This window comes from Staurois parvus, unplaced genomic scaffold, assembly GCF_062004578.1.
Source record: "Staurois parvus isolate SC_StPar_1 unplaced genomic scaffold, SC_StPar_1.0 ptg003530l, whole genome shotgun sequence".
Classification (NCBI taxonomy): Eukaryota; Metazoa; Chordata; class Amphibia; order Anura; family Ranidae; genus Staurois; species Staurois parvus.
Genome location: NW_028321326.1, coordinates 27,333 through 40,998, shown reverse-complemented (window position 1 = coordinate 40,998; position 13,666 = coordinate 27,333).

Below are 13,666 nucleotides of genomic sequence, written 5' to 3'. Positions count from 1 at the left end.
TGCCTGGCTGCAACTAGTGCAGGCCAAGCCCGGTGCCTGGCTGCAACTAGTGCAGGCCAAGCCCGGTGCCTGGCTGCAACTAGTGCAGGCCAAGCCCGGTGCCTGGCTGCAACTAGTGCAGGCCAAGCCCGGTGCCTGGCTGCAACTAGTGCGAGCCGGACCCGGTGCCTGGCTGCAACTAGTGCGAGCCGGACCCGGTGCCTGGCTGCATCTAGTGCGAGCCGGACCCGGTGCCTGGCTGCATCTAGTGCGAGCCGGACCCGGTGCCTGGCTGCAACTAGTGCGAGCCGGACCCGGTGCCTGGCTGCAACTAGTGCGAGCCGTACCCGATGCCTGGCTGCAACTACTGCGAGCCGGACCCGGTGCCTGGCTGCAACTACTGCGAGCCGGACCCGGTGCCTGGCTGCAACTAGTGCGAGCCAGACCCGGTGCCTGGCTGCATCTAGTGCGAGCCGGACCCGGTGCCTGGCTGCAACTAGTGCGAGCCGGACCCGGTGCCTGGCTGCAACTAGTGCGAGCCGGACCCGGTGCCTGGCTGCAACTAGTGCGAGCCGGACCCGGTGCCTGGCTGCAACTAGTGCGAGCCGGACCCGGTGCCTGGCTGCAACTAGTGCAGGCCAAGCCCGGTGCCTGGCTGCAACTAGTGCAGGCCAAGCCCAGTGCCTGGCTGCAACTAGTGCAGGCCAAGCCCAGTGCCTGGCTGCAACTAGTGCAGGCCAAGCCCGGTGCCTGGCTGCAACTAGTGCGAGCCGGACCCGGTGCCTGGCTGCAACTAGTGCGAGCCGGACCCGGTGCCTGGCTGCAACTAGTGCGAGCCGAACCCGGTGCCTGGCTGCAACTAGTGCGAGCCGAACCCGGTGCCTGGCTGCAACTAGTGCGAGCCGAACCCGGTGCCTGGCTGCAACTAGTGCGAGCCGAACCCGGTGCCTGGCTGCAACTAGTGCGAGCCAGACCCGGTGCCTGGCTGCAACTAGTGCGAGCCGGACCCGGTGCCTGGCTGCAACTAGTGCGAGCCGGACCCGGTGCCTGGCTGCAACTAGTGCAGGCCAAGCCCGGTGCCTGGCTGCAACTAGTGCGAGCCAGACCCGGTGCCTGGCTGCAACTAGTGCGAGCCGGACCCGGTGCCTGGCTGCAACTAGTGCAGGCCAAGCCCGGTGCCTGGCTGCAACTAGTGCGAGCCGGACCCGGTTCCTGGCTGCATCTAGTGCGAGCCGGACCCGGTGCCTGGCTGCAACTAGTGCGAGCCGGACCCGGTGCCTGGCTGCAACTAGTGCGAGCCGGACCCGGTGCCTGGCTGCAACTAGTGCGAGCCGGACCCGGTGCCTGGCTGCAACTAGTGCGAGCCGGACCCGGTGCCTGGCTGCAACTAGTGCGAGCCGGACCCGGTGCCTGGCTGCAACTAGTGCGAGCCGGACCCGGTGCCTGGCTGCAACTAGTGCGAGCCGGACCCGGTGCCTGGCTGCAACTAGTGCAGGCCAAGCCCGGTGCCTGGCTGCAACTAGTGCGAGCCGGACCCGGTGCCTGGCTGCATCTAGTGCGAGCCGGACCCGGTGCCTGGCTGCAACTAGTGCGAGCCGGACCCGGTGCCTGGCTGCAACTAGTGCAGGCCAAGCCCGGTGCCTGGCTGCAACTAGTGCAGGCCAAGCCCGGTGCCTGGCTGCAACTAGTGCGAGCCGAACCCGGTGCCTGGCTGCATCTAGTGCGAGCCGGACCCGGTGCCTGGCTGCATCTAGTGCGAGCCGGACCCGGTGCCTGGCTGCAACTAGTGCGAGCCGGACCCGGTGCCTGGCTGCAACTACTGCGAGCCGGACCCGGTGCCTGGCTGCAACTAGTGCGAGCCGGACCCGGTGCCTGGCTGCATCTAGTGCGAGCCGGACCCGGTGCCTGGCTGCATCTAGTGCGAGCCGGACCCGGTGCCTGCCTGCAACTAGTGCGAGCCGGACCCGGTGCCTGGTTGCAACTAGTGCGAGCCGGACCCGGTGCCTGGCTGCAACTAGTGCAGGCCAAGCCCGGTGCCTGGCTGCAACTAGTGCAGGCCAAGCCCGGTGCCTGGCTGCAACTAGTGCGAGCCGGACCCGGTGCCTGGCTGCAACTAGTGCGAGCCGGACCCGGTGCCTGGCTGCAACTAGTGCAGGCCAAGCCCGGTGCCTGGCTGCAACTAGTGCAAGCCAAGCCCGATGCCTGGCTGCATCTAGTGCGAGCCGGACCTGGTGCCTGGCTGCATAAAATGCAGGCCAAGCCCGGTGCCTGGCTGCATCTAGTGCGAGCCGGACCCGGTGCCTGGCTGCAACTAGTGCGAGCCGGACCCGGTGCCTGGCTGCAACTAGTGCGAGCCGGACCCGGTGCCTGGCTGCAACTAGTGCGAGCCGGACCCGGTGCCTGGCTGCAACTAGTGCAAGCCAAGCCCGGTGCCTGGCTGCAACTAGTGCGAGCCGGACCCGGTGCCTGGCTGCAACTAGTGCGAGCCGGACCCGGTGCCTGGCTGCAACTAGTGCAAGCCAAGCCCGGTGCCTGGCTGCAACTAGTGCGAGCCGGACCCGGTGCCTGGCTGCAACTAGTGCGAGCCGGACCCGGTGCCTGGCTGCAACTAGTGCGAGCCGGACCCGGTGCCTGGCTGCAACTAGTGCAGGCCAAGCCCGGTGCCTGGCTGCAACTAGTGCGAGCCGGACCCGGTGCCTGGCTGCAACTAGTGCGAGCCGGACCCGGTGCCTGGCTGCAACTAGTGCAGGCCAAGCCCGGTGCCTGGCTGCAACTAGTGCGAGCCGGACCCGGTGCCTGGCTGCATCTAGTGCGAGCCGGACCCCGTGCCTGGCTGCATCTAGTGCGAGCCGGACCCGGTGCCTGGCTGCAACCAGTGCGAGCCGGACCCGGTGCCTGGCTGCAACCAGTGCGAGCCGGACCCGGTGCCTGGCTGCAACCAGTGCGAGCCGGACCCGGTGCCTGGCTGCAACCAGTGCGAGCCGGACCCGGTGCCTGGCTGCAACCAGTGCGGGCCGGACCCGGTGCCTGGCTGCAACCAGTGCGGGCCGGACCCGGTGCCTGGCTGCATCTAGTGCGGGCCGGGCCCGGTGCCTGGCTGCAACTAGTGCGGGCCAAGCCCGGTGCCTGGCTGCAACTAGTGCGGGCCAAGCCCGGTGCCTGGCTGCAACTAGTGCGGGCCAAGCCCGGTGCCTGGCTGCAACTAGTGCGAGCCGGACCCGGTGCCTGGCTGCAACTAGTGCGAGCCGGACCCGGTGCCTGGCTGCAACTAGTGCAGGCCAAGCCCGGTGCCTGGCTGCAACTAGTGCGAGCCGGACCCGGTGCCTGGCTGCAACTAGTGCAGGCCAAGCCCAGTGCCTGGCTGCAACTAGTGCAGGCCAAGCCCGGTGCCTGGCTGCAACTAGTGCAGGCCAAGCCCGGTGCCTGGCTGCAACTAGTGCGAGCCGGACCCGGTGCCTGGCTGCAACTAGTGCGAGCCGGACCCGGTGCCTGGCTGCAACTAGTGCGAGCCGGACCCGGTGCCTGGCTGCAACTAGTGCGAGCCGGACCCGGTGCCTGGCTGCAACTAGTGCGAGCCGGACCCGGTGCCTGGCTGCAACTAGTGCGAGCCGGACCCGGTGCCTGGCTGCAACTAGTGCGAGCCGGACCCGGTGCCTGGCTGCAACTAGTGCGAGCCGGACCCGGTGCCTGGCTGCAACTAGTGCAGGCCAAGCACGGTGCCTGGCTGCAACTAGTGCGAGCCGGACCCGGTGCCTGGCTGCATCTAGTGCGAGCCGGACCCGGTGCCTGGCTGCAACTAGTGCGAGCCGGACCCGGTGCCTGGCTGCAACTAGTGCGAGCCGGACCCGGTGCCTGGCTGCAACTAGTGCGAGCCGGACCCGGTGCCTGGCTGCAACTAGTGCGAGCCGGACCCGGTGCCTGGCTGCAACTAGTGCGAGCCGGACCCGGTGCCTGGCTGCAACTAGTGCGAGCCGGACCCGGTGCCTGGCTGCAACTAGTGCGAGCCGGACCCGGTGCCTGGCTGCAACTAGTGCGAGCCGGACCCGGTGCCTGGCTGCAACTAGTGCGAGCCGGACCCGGTGCCTGGCTGCAACTAGTGCGAGCCGGACCCGGTGCCTGGCTGCAACTAGTGCAGGCCAAGCCCGGTGCCTGGCTGCAACTAGTGCGAGCCGGACCCGGTGCCTGGCTGCAACTAGTGCGAGCCGGACCCGGTGCCTGGCTGCAACTAGTGCGAGCCGGACCCGGTGCCTGGCTGCAACTAGTGCGAGCCGGACCCGGTGCCTGGCTGCAACTAGTGCGGGCCAAGCCCGGTGCCTGGCTGCAACTAGTGCGGGCCGGACCCGGTGCCTGGCTGCAACTAGTGCGAGCCGGACCCGGTGCCTGGCTGCAACTAGTGCGAGCCGGACCCGGTGCCTGGCTGCAACTAGTGCGAGCCGGACCCGGTGCCTGGCTGCAACTAGTGCGAGCCGGACCCGGTGCCTGGCTGCAACTAGTGCGAGCCGGACCCGGTGCCTGGCTGCAACTAGTGCGAGCCGGACCCGGTGCCTGGCTGCAACTAGTGCGAGCCGGACCCGGTGCCTGGCTGCAACTAGTGCGAGCCGGACCCGGTGCCTGGCTGCAACTAGTGCAGGCCAAGCCCGGTGCCTGGCTGCAACTAGTGCGAGCCGGACCCGGTGCCTGGCTGCCACTAGTGCGAGCCGGACCCGGTGCCTGGCTGCCACTAGTGCGAGCCGGACCCGGTGCCTGGCTGCAACTAGTGCGAGCCGGACCCGGTGCCTGGCTGCATCTAGTGCGAGCCGGACCCGGTGCCTGGCTGCAACTAGTGCGAGCCGGACCCGGTGCCTGGCTGCAACTAGTGCGAGCCGGACCCGGTGCCTGGCTGCAACTAGTGCGAGCCGGACCCGGTGCCTGGCTGCAACTAGTGCGAGCCGGACCCGGTGCCTGGCTGCAACTAGTGCGAGCCGGACCCGGTGCCTGGCTGCAACTAGTGCGAGCCGGACCCGGTGCCTGGCTGCAACTAGTGCGAGCCGGACCCGGTGCCTGGCTGCAACTAGTGCGAGCCGGACCCGGTGCCTGGCTGCAACTAGTGCGAGCCGGACCCGGTGCCTGGCTGCAACTAGTGCAGGCCAAGCCCGGTGCCTGGCTGCAACTAGTGCGAGCCGGACCCGGTGCCTGGCTGCAACTAGTGCGAGCCGGACCCGGTGCCTGGCTGCAACTAGTGCGAGCCGGACCCGGTGCCTGGCTGCAACTAGTGCGAGCCGGACCCGGTGCCTGGCTGCAACTAGTGCGAGCCGGACCCGGTGCCTGGCTGCAACTAGTGCGAGCCGGACCCGGTGCCTGGCTGCAACTAGTGCGAGCCGGACCCGGTGCCTGGCTGCAACTAGTGCGAGCCGGACCCGGTGCCTGGCTGCAACTAGTGCGAGCCGGACCCGGTGCCTGGCTGCAACTAGTGCAGGCCAAGCCCGGTGCCTGGCTGCAACTAGTGCGGGCCGGACCCGGTGCCTGGCTGCAACTAGTGCGAGCCGGACCCGGTGCCTGGCTGCAACTAGTGCAGGCCAAGCCCGGTGCCTGGCTGCAACTAGTGCGGGCCGGACCCGGTGCCTGGCTGCAACTAGTGCGAGCCGGACCCGGTGCCTGGCTGCAACTAGTGCGAGCCGGACCCGGTGCCTGGCTGCAACTAGTGCGAGCCGGACCCGGTGCCTGGCTGCAACTAGTGCGAGCCGGACCCGGTGCCTGGCTGCAACTAGTGCGAGCCGGACCCGGTGCCTGGCTGCAACTAGTGCGAGCCGGACCCGGTGCCTGGCTGCAACTAGTGCGAGCCGGTGCCTGGCTGCAACTAGTGCGAGCCGGTGCCTGGCTGCAACTAGTGCGAGCCGGACCCGGTGCCTGGCTGCAACTAGTGCGACCCGGTGCCTGGCTGCAACTAGTGCGAGCCGGACCCGGTGCCTGGCTGCAACTAGTGCGAGCCGGACCCGGTGCCTGGCTGCAACTAGTGCGAGCCGGACCCGGTGCCTGGCTGCAACTAGTGCAAGCCGGACCCGGTGCCTGGCTGCAACTAGTGCGAGCCGGACCCGGTGCCTGGCTGCAACTAGTGCGAGCCGGACCCGGTGCCTGGCTGCAACTAGTGCGACCCGGTGCCTGGCTGCAACTAGTGCGAGCCGGACCCGGTGCCTGGCTGCAACTAGTGTGAGCCGGACCCGGTGCCTGGCTGCAACTAGTGCGAGCCGGACCCGGTGCCTGGCTGCAACTAGTGCGAGCCGGACCCGGTGCCTGGCTGCAACTAGTGCAGGCCAAGCCCGGTGCCTGGCTGCAACTAGTGCGAGCCGGACCCGGTGCCTGGCTGCAACTAGTGCGAGCCGGACCCGGTGCCTGGCTGCAACTAGTGCGAGCCGGACCCGGTGCCTGGCTGCAACTAGTGCAGGCCAAGCCCGGTGCCTGGCTGCAACTAGTGCGAGCCGGACCCGGTGCCTGGCTGCATCTAGTGCGAGCCGGACCCGGTGCCTGGCTGCATCTAGTGCGAGCCGGACCCGGTGCCTGGCTGCAACTAGTGCGAGCCGGACCCGGTGCCTGGCTGCAACTAGTGCGAGCCGGACCCGGTGCCTGGCTGCAACTAGTGCGAGCCGGACCCGGTGCCTGGCTGCAACTAGTGCAGGCCAAGCCCGGTGCCTGGCTGCAACTAGTGCGAGCCGGACCCGGTGCCTGGCTGCAACTAGTGCGAGCCGGACCCGGTGCCTGGCTGCAACTAGTGCAGGCCAAGCCCGGTGCCTGGCTGCAACTAGTGCGAGCCGGACCCGGTGCCTGGCTGCATCTAGTGCGAGCCGGACCCGGTGCCTGGCTGCATCTAGTGCGAGCCGGACCCGGTGCCTGGCTGCAACCAGTGCGAGCCGGACCCGGTGCCTGGCTGCAACCAGTGCGAGCCGGACCCGGTGCCTGGCTGCAACCAGTGCGAGCCGGACCCGGTGCCTGGCTGCAACCAGTGCGAGCCGGACCCGGTGCCTGGCTGCAACCAGTGCGAGCCGGACCCGGTGCCTGGCTGCAACCAGTGCGAGCCGGGCCCGGTGCCTGGCTGCAACCAGTGCGAGCCGGACCCGGTGCCTGGCTGCATCTAGTGCGGGCCGGGCCCGGTGCCTGGCTGCAACTAGTGCAGGCCAAGCCCGGTGCCTGGCTGCAACCAGTGCGAGCCGGACCCGGTGCCTGGCTGCAACCAGTGCGAGCCGGACCCGATGCCTGGCTGCATCTAGTGCGGGCCGGGCCCGGTGCCTGGCTGCAACTAGTGCAGGCCAAGCCCGGTGCCTGGCTGCAACTAGTGCGAGCCGGGCCCGGTGCCTGGCTGCAACTAGTGCGAGCCGGACCCGGTGCCTGGCTGCAACTAGTGCGAGCCGGACCCGGTGCCTGGCTGCAACTAGTGCGAGCCGGACCCGGTGCCTGGCTGCAACTAGTGCGAGCCAAGCCCGGTGCCTGGCTGCAACTAGTGCGAGCCGGACCCGGTGCCTGGCTGCAACTAGTGCAGGCCAAGCCCGGTGCCTGGCTGCAACTAGTGCAGGCCAAGCCCGGTGCCTGGCTGCAACCAGTGCGAGCCGGACCCGGTGCCTGGCTGCAACCAGTGCGAGCCGGACCCGATGCCTGGCTGCATCTAGTGCGGGCCGGGCCCGGTGCCTGGCTGCAACTAGTGCAGGCCAAGCCCGGTGCCTGGCTGCAACTAGTGCGGGCCAAGCCCGGTGCCTGGCTGCAACTAGTGCGAGCCGGACCCGGTGCCTGGCTGCAACTAGTGCGAGCCGGACCCGGTGCCTGGCTGCAACTAGTGCGAGCCGGACCCGGTGCCTGGCTGCAACTAGTGCGAGCCGGACCCGGTGCCTGGCTGCAACTAGTGCGAGCCGGACCCGGTGCCTGGCTGCAACTAGTGCGAGCCGGACCCGGTGCCTGTCTGCAACTAGTGCGAGCCGGACCCGGTGCCTGGCTGCAACTAGTGCGAGCCGGACCCGGTGCCTGTCTGCAACTAGTGCGAGCCGGACCCGGTGCCTGTCTGCAACTAGTGCGGGCCAAGCCCGGTGCCTGGCTGCAACTAGTGCGAGCCGGACCCGGTGCCTGGCTGCAACTAGTGCGAGCCGGACCCGGTGCCTGGCTGCAACTAGTGCAGGCCAAGCCCGGTGCCTGGCTGCAACTAGTGCGAGCCGGACCCGGTGCCTGGCTGCATCTAGTGCGAGCCGGACCCGGTGCCTGGCTGCATCTAGTGCGAGCCGGACCCGGTGCCTGGCTGCAACTAGTGCGAGCCGGACCCGGTGCCTGGCTGCAACTAGTGCGAGCCGGACCCGGTGCCTGGCTGCAACTAGTGCGAGCCGGACCCGGTGCCTGGCTGCAACTAGTGCGAGCCGGACCCGGTGCCTGGCTGCAACTAGTGCGAGCCGGACCCGGTGCCTGGCTGCAACTAGTGCAGGCCAAGCCCGGTGCCTGGCTGCAACTAGTGCGAGCCGGACCCGGTGCCTGGCTGCAACTAGTGCGAGCCGGACCCGGTGCCTGGCTGCAACTAGTGCGAGCCGGACCCGGTGCCTGGCTGCAACTAGTGCGAGCCGGACCCGGTGCCTGGCTGCAACTAGTGCGAGCCGGACCCGGTGCCTGGCTGCAACTAGTGCGAGCCGGACCCGGTGCCTGGCTGCAACTAGTGCGAGCCGGACCCGGTGCCTGGCTGCAACTAGTGCGAGCCGGACCCGGTGCCTGGCTGCAACTAGTGCGAGCCGGACCCGGTGCCTGGCTGCATCTAGTGCGAGCCGGACCCGGTGCCTGGCTGCAACTAGTGCGAGCCGGACCCGGTGCCTGGCTGCAACTAGTGCGAGCCGGACCCGGTGCCTGGCTGCAACTAGTGCAGGCCAAGCCCGGTGCCTGGCTGCAACTAGTGCAGGCCAAGCCCGGTGCCTGGCTGCAACTAGTGCAGGCCAAGCCCGGTGCCTGGCTGCAACTAGTGCAGGCCAAGCCCGGTGCCTGGCTGCAACTAGTGCAGGCCAAGCCCGGTGCCTGGCTGCAACTAGTGCGAGCCGGACCCGGTGCCTGGCTGCATCTAGTGCGAGCCGGACCCGGTGCCTGGCTGCAACTAGTGCGAGCCGGACCCGGTGCCTGGCTGCAACTAGTGCGAGCCGTACCCGGTGCCTGGCTGCAACTACTGCGAGCCGGACCCGGTGCCTGGCTGCAACTACTGCGAGCCGGACCCGGTGCCTGGCTGCAACTAGTGCGAGCCAGACCCGGTGCCTGGCTGCATCTAGTGCGAGCCGGACCCGGTGCCTGGCTGCAACTAGTGCGAGCCGGACCCGGTGCCTGGCTGCAACTAGTGCGAGCCGGACCCGGTGCCTGGCTGCAACTAGTGCGAGCCGGACCCGGTGCCTGGCTGCAACTAGTGCAGGCCAAGCCCGGTGCCTGGCTGCAACTAGTGCGAGCCGGACCCGGTGCCTGGCTGCAACTAGTGCAGGCCAAGCCCAGTGCCTGGCTGCAACTAGTGCAGGCCAAGCCCAGTGCCTGGCTGCAACTAGTGCAGGCCAAGCCCGGTGCCTGGCTGCAACTAGTGCGAGCCGGACCCGGTGCCTGGCTGCAACTAGTGCGAGCCGAACCCGGTGCCTGGCTGCAACTAGTGCGAGCCGAACCCGGTGCCTGGCTGCAACTAGTGCGAGCCGAACCCGGTGCCTGGCTGCAACTAGTGCGAGCCAGACCCGGTGCCTAGCTGCAACAAGTGCGAGCCGGACCCGGTGCCTGGCTGCAACTAGTGCGAGCCGGACCCGGTGCCTGGCTGCAACTAGTGCGAGCCGGACCCGGTGCCTGGCTGCAACTAGTGCAGGCCAAGCCCGGTGCCTGGCTGCAACTAGTGCGAGCCAGACCCGGTGCCTGGCTGCAACTAGTGCGAGCCGGACCCGGTGCCTGGCTGCAACTAGTGCAGGCCAAGCCCGGTGCCTGGCTGCAACTAGTGCGAGCCGGACCCGGTTCCTGGCTGCATCTAGTGCGAGCCGGACCCGGTGCCTGGCTGCAACTAGTGCGAGCCGGACCCGGTGCCTGGCTGCAACTAGTGCGAGCCGGACCCGGTGCCTGGCTGCAACTAGTGCGAGCCGGACCCGGTGCCTGGCTGCAACTAGTGCGAGCCGGACCCGGTGCCTGGCTGCAACTAGTGCGAGCCGGACCCGGTGCCTGGCTGCAACTAGTGCGAGCCGGACCCGGTGCCTGGCTGCAACTAGTGCGAGCCGGACCCGGTGCCTGGCTGCAACTAGTGCAGGCCAAGCCCGGTGCCTGGCTGCAACTAGTGCGAGCCGGACCCGGTGCCTGGCTGCATCTAGTGCGAGCCGGACCCGGTGCCTGGCTGCAACTAGTGCGAGCCGGACCCGGTGCCTGGCTGCAACTAGTGCAGGCCAAGCCCGGTGCCTGGCTGCAACTAGTGCAGGCCAAGCCCGGTGCCTGGCTGCAACTAGTGCAGGCCAAGCCCGGTGCCTGGCTGCAACTAGTGCGAGCCGAACCCGGTGCCTGGCTGCATCTAGTGCGAGCCGGACCCGGTGCCTGGCTGCATCTAGTGCGAGCCGGACCCGGTGCCTGGCTGCAACTAGTGCGAGCCGGACCCGGTGCCTGGCTGCAACTAGTGCGAGCCGGACCCGGTGCCTGGCTGCATCTAGTGCGAGCCGGACCCGGTGCCTGGCTGCATCTAGTGCGAGCCGGACCCGGTGCCTGCCTGCAACTAGTGCGAGCCGGACCCGGTGCCTGGTTGCAACTAGTGCGAGCCGGACCCGGTGCCTGGCTGCAACTAGTGCAGGCCAAGCCCGGTGCCTGGCTGCAACTAGTGCAGGCCAAGCCCGGTGCCTGGCTGCAACTAGTGCGAGCCGGACCCGGTGCCTGGCTGCAACTAGTGCGAGCCGGACCCGGTGCCTGGCTGCAACTAGTGCAGGCCAAGCCCGGTGCCTGGCTGCAACTAGTGCAAGCCAAGCCCGATGCCTGGCTGCATCTAGTGCGAGCCGGACCTGGTGCCTGGCTGCATAAAATGCAGGCCAAGCCCGGTGCCTGGCTGCATCTAGTGCGAGCCGGACCCGGTGCCTGGCTGCAACTAGTGCGAGCCGGACCCGGTGCCTGGCTGCAACTAGTGCGAGCCGGACCCGGTGCCAGGCTGCAACTAGTGCGAGCCGGACCCGGTGCCTGGCTGCAACTAGTGCGAGCCGGACCCGGTGCCTGGCTGCAACTAGTGCGAGCCGGACCCGGTGCCTGGCTGCAACTAGTGCAGGCCAAGCCCGGTGCCTGGCTGCAACTAGTGCGAGCCGGACCCGGTGCCTGGCTGCATCTAGTGCGAGCCGGACCCGGTGCCTGGCTGCATCTAGTGCGAGCCGGACCCGGTGCCTGGCTGCAACTAGTGCGAGCCGGACCCGGTGCCTGGCTGCAACTAGTGCGAGCCGGACCCGGTGCCTGGCTGCAACTAGTGCGAGCCGGACCCGGTGCCTGGCTGCAACTAGTGCGAGCCGGACCCGGTGCCTGGCTGCAACTAGTGCGAGCCGGACCCGGTGCCTGGCTGCAACTAGTGCGAGCCGGACCCGGTGCCTGGCTGCAACTAGTGCGAGCCGGACCCGGTGCCTGGCTGCAACTAGTGCAGGCCAAGCCCGGTGCCTGGCTGCAACTAGTGCGAGCCGGACCCGGTGCCTGGCTGCAACTAGTGCGAGCCGGACCCGGTGCCTGGCTGCAACTAGTGCGAGCCGGACCCGGTGCCTGTCTGCAACTAGTGCGAGCCGGACCCGGTGCCTGGCTGCAACTAGTGCGAGCCGGACCCGGTGCCTGGCTGCAACTAGTGCGAGCCGGACCCGGTGCCTGGCTGCAACTAGTGCGGGCCAAGCCCGGTGCCTGGCTGCAACTAGTGCGAGCCGGACCCGGTGCCTGGCTGCAACTAGTGCGAGCCGGACCCGGTGCCTGGCTGCAACTAGTGCAGGCCAAGCCCGGTGCCTGGCTGCAACTAGTGCGAGCCGGACCCGGTGCCTGGCTGCATCTAGTGCGAGCCGGACCCGGTGCCTGGCTGCATCTAGTGCGAGCCGGACCCGGTGCCTGGCTGCAACTAGTGCGAGCCGGACCCGGTGCCTGGCTGCAACTAGTGCGAGCCGGACCCGGTGCCTGGCTGCAACTAGTGCGAGCCGGACCCGGTGCCTGGCTGCAACTAGTGCGAGCCGGACCCGGTGCCTGGCTGCAACTAGTGCGAGCCGGACCCGGTGCCTGGCTGCAACTAGTGCGAGCCGGACCCGGTGCCTGGCTGCAACTAGTGCGAGCCGGACCCGGTGCCTGGCTGCAACTAGTGCAAGCCAAGCCCGGTGCCTGGCTGCAACTAGTGCGAGCCGGACCCGGTGCCTGGCTGCAACTAGTGCGAGCCGGACCCGGTGCCTGGCTGCAACTAGTGCGAGCCGGACCCGGTGCCTGGCTGCAACTAGTGCAGGCCAAGCCCGGTGCCTGGCTGCAACTAGTGCGAGCCGGACCCGGTGCCTGGCTGCATCTAGTGCGAGCCGGACCCGGTGCCTGGCTGCAACTAGTGCGAGCCGGACCCGGTGCCTGGCTGCAACTAGTGCGAGCCGTACCCGGTGCCTGGCTGCAACTACTGCGAGCCGGACCCGGTGCCTGGCTGCAACTACTGCGAGCCGGACCCGGTGCCTGGCTGCAACTAGTGCGAGCCAGACCCGGTGCCTGGCTGCATCTAGTGCGAGCCGGACCCGGTGCCTGGCTGCAACTAGTGCGAGCCGGACCCGGTGCCTGGCTGCAACTAGTGCGAGCCGGACCCGGTGCCTGGCTGCAACTAGTGCGAGCCGGACCCGGTGCCTGGCTGCAACTAGTGCAGGCCAAGCCCGGTGCCTGGCTGCAACTAGTGCGAGCCGGACCCGGTGCCTGGCTGCAACTAGTGCAGGCCAAGCCCAGTGCCTGGCTGCAACTAGTGCAGGCCAAGCCCAGTGCCTGGCTGCAACTAGTGCAGGCCAAGCCCGGTGCCTGGCTGCAACTAGTGCGAGCCGGACCCGGTGCCTGGCTGCAACTAGTGCGAGCCGAACCCGGTGCCTGGCTGCAACTAGTGCGAGCCGAACCCGGTGCCTGGCTGCAACTAGTGCGAGCCGAACCCGGTGCCTGGCTGCAACTAGTGCGAGCCAGACCCGGTGCCTAGCTGCAACAAGTGCGAGCCGGACCCGGTGCCTGGCTGCAACTAGTGCGAGCCGGACCCGGTGCCTGGCTGCAACTAGTGCGAGCCGGACCCGGTGCCTGGCTGCAACTAGTGCAGGCCAAGCCCGGTGCCTGGCTGCAACTAGTGCGAGCCAGACCCGGTGCCTGGCTGCAACTAGTGCGAGCCGGACCCGGTGCCTGGCTGCAACTAGTGCAGGCCAAGCCCGGTGCCTGGCTGCAACTAGTGCGAGCCGGACCCGGTTCCTGGCTGCATCTAGTGCGAGCCGGACCCGGTGCCTGGCTGCAACTAGTGCGAGCCGGACCCGGTGCCTGGCTGCAACTAGTGCGAGCCGGACCCGGTGCCTGGCTGCAACTAGTGCGAGCCGGACCCGGTGCCTGGCTGCAACTAGTGCGAGCCGGACCCGGTGCCTGGCTGCAACTAGTGCGAGCCGGACCCGGTGCCTGGCTGCAACTAGTGCGAGCCGGACCCGGTGCCTGGCTGCAACTAGTGCGAGCCGGACCCGGTGCCTGGCTGCAACTAGTGCGAGCCGGA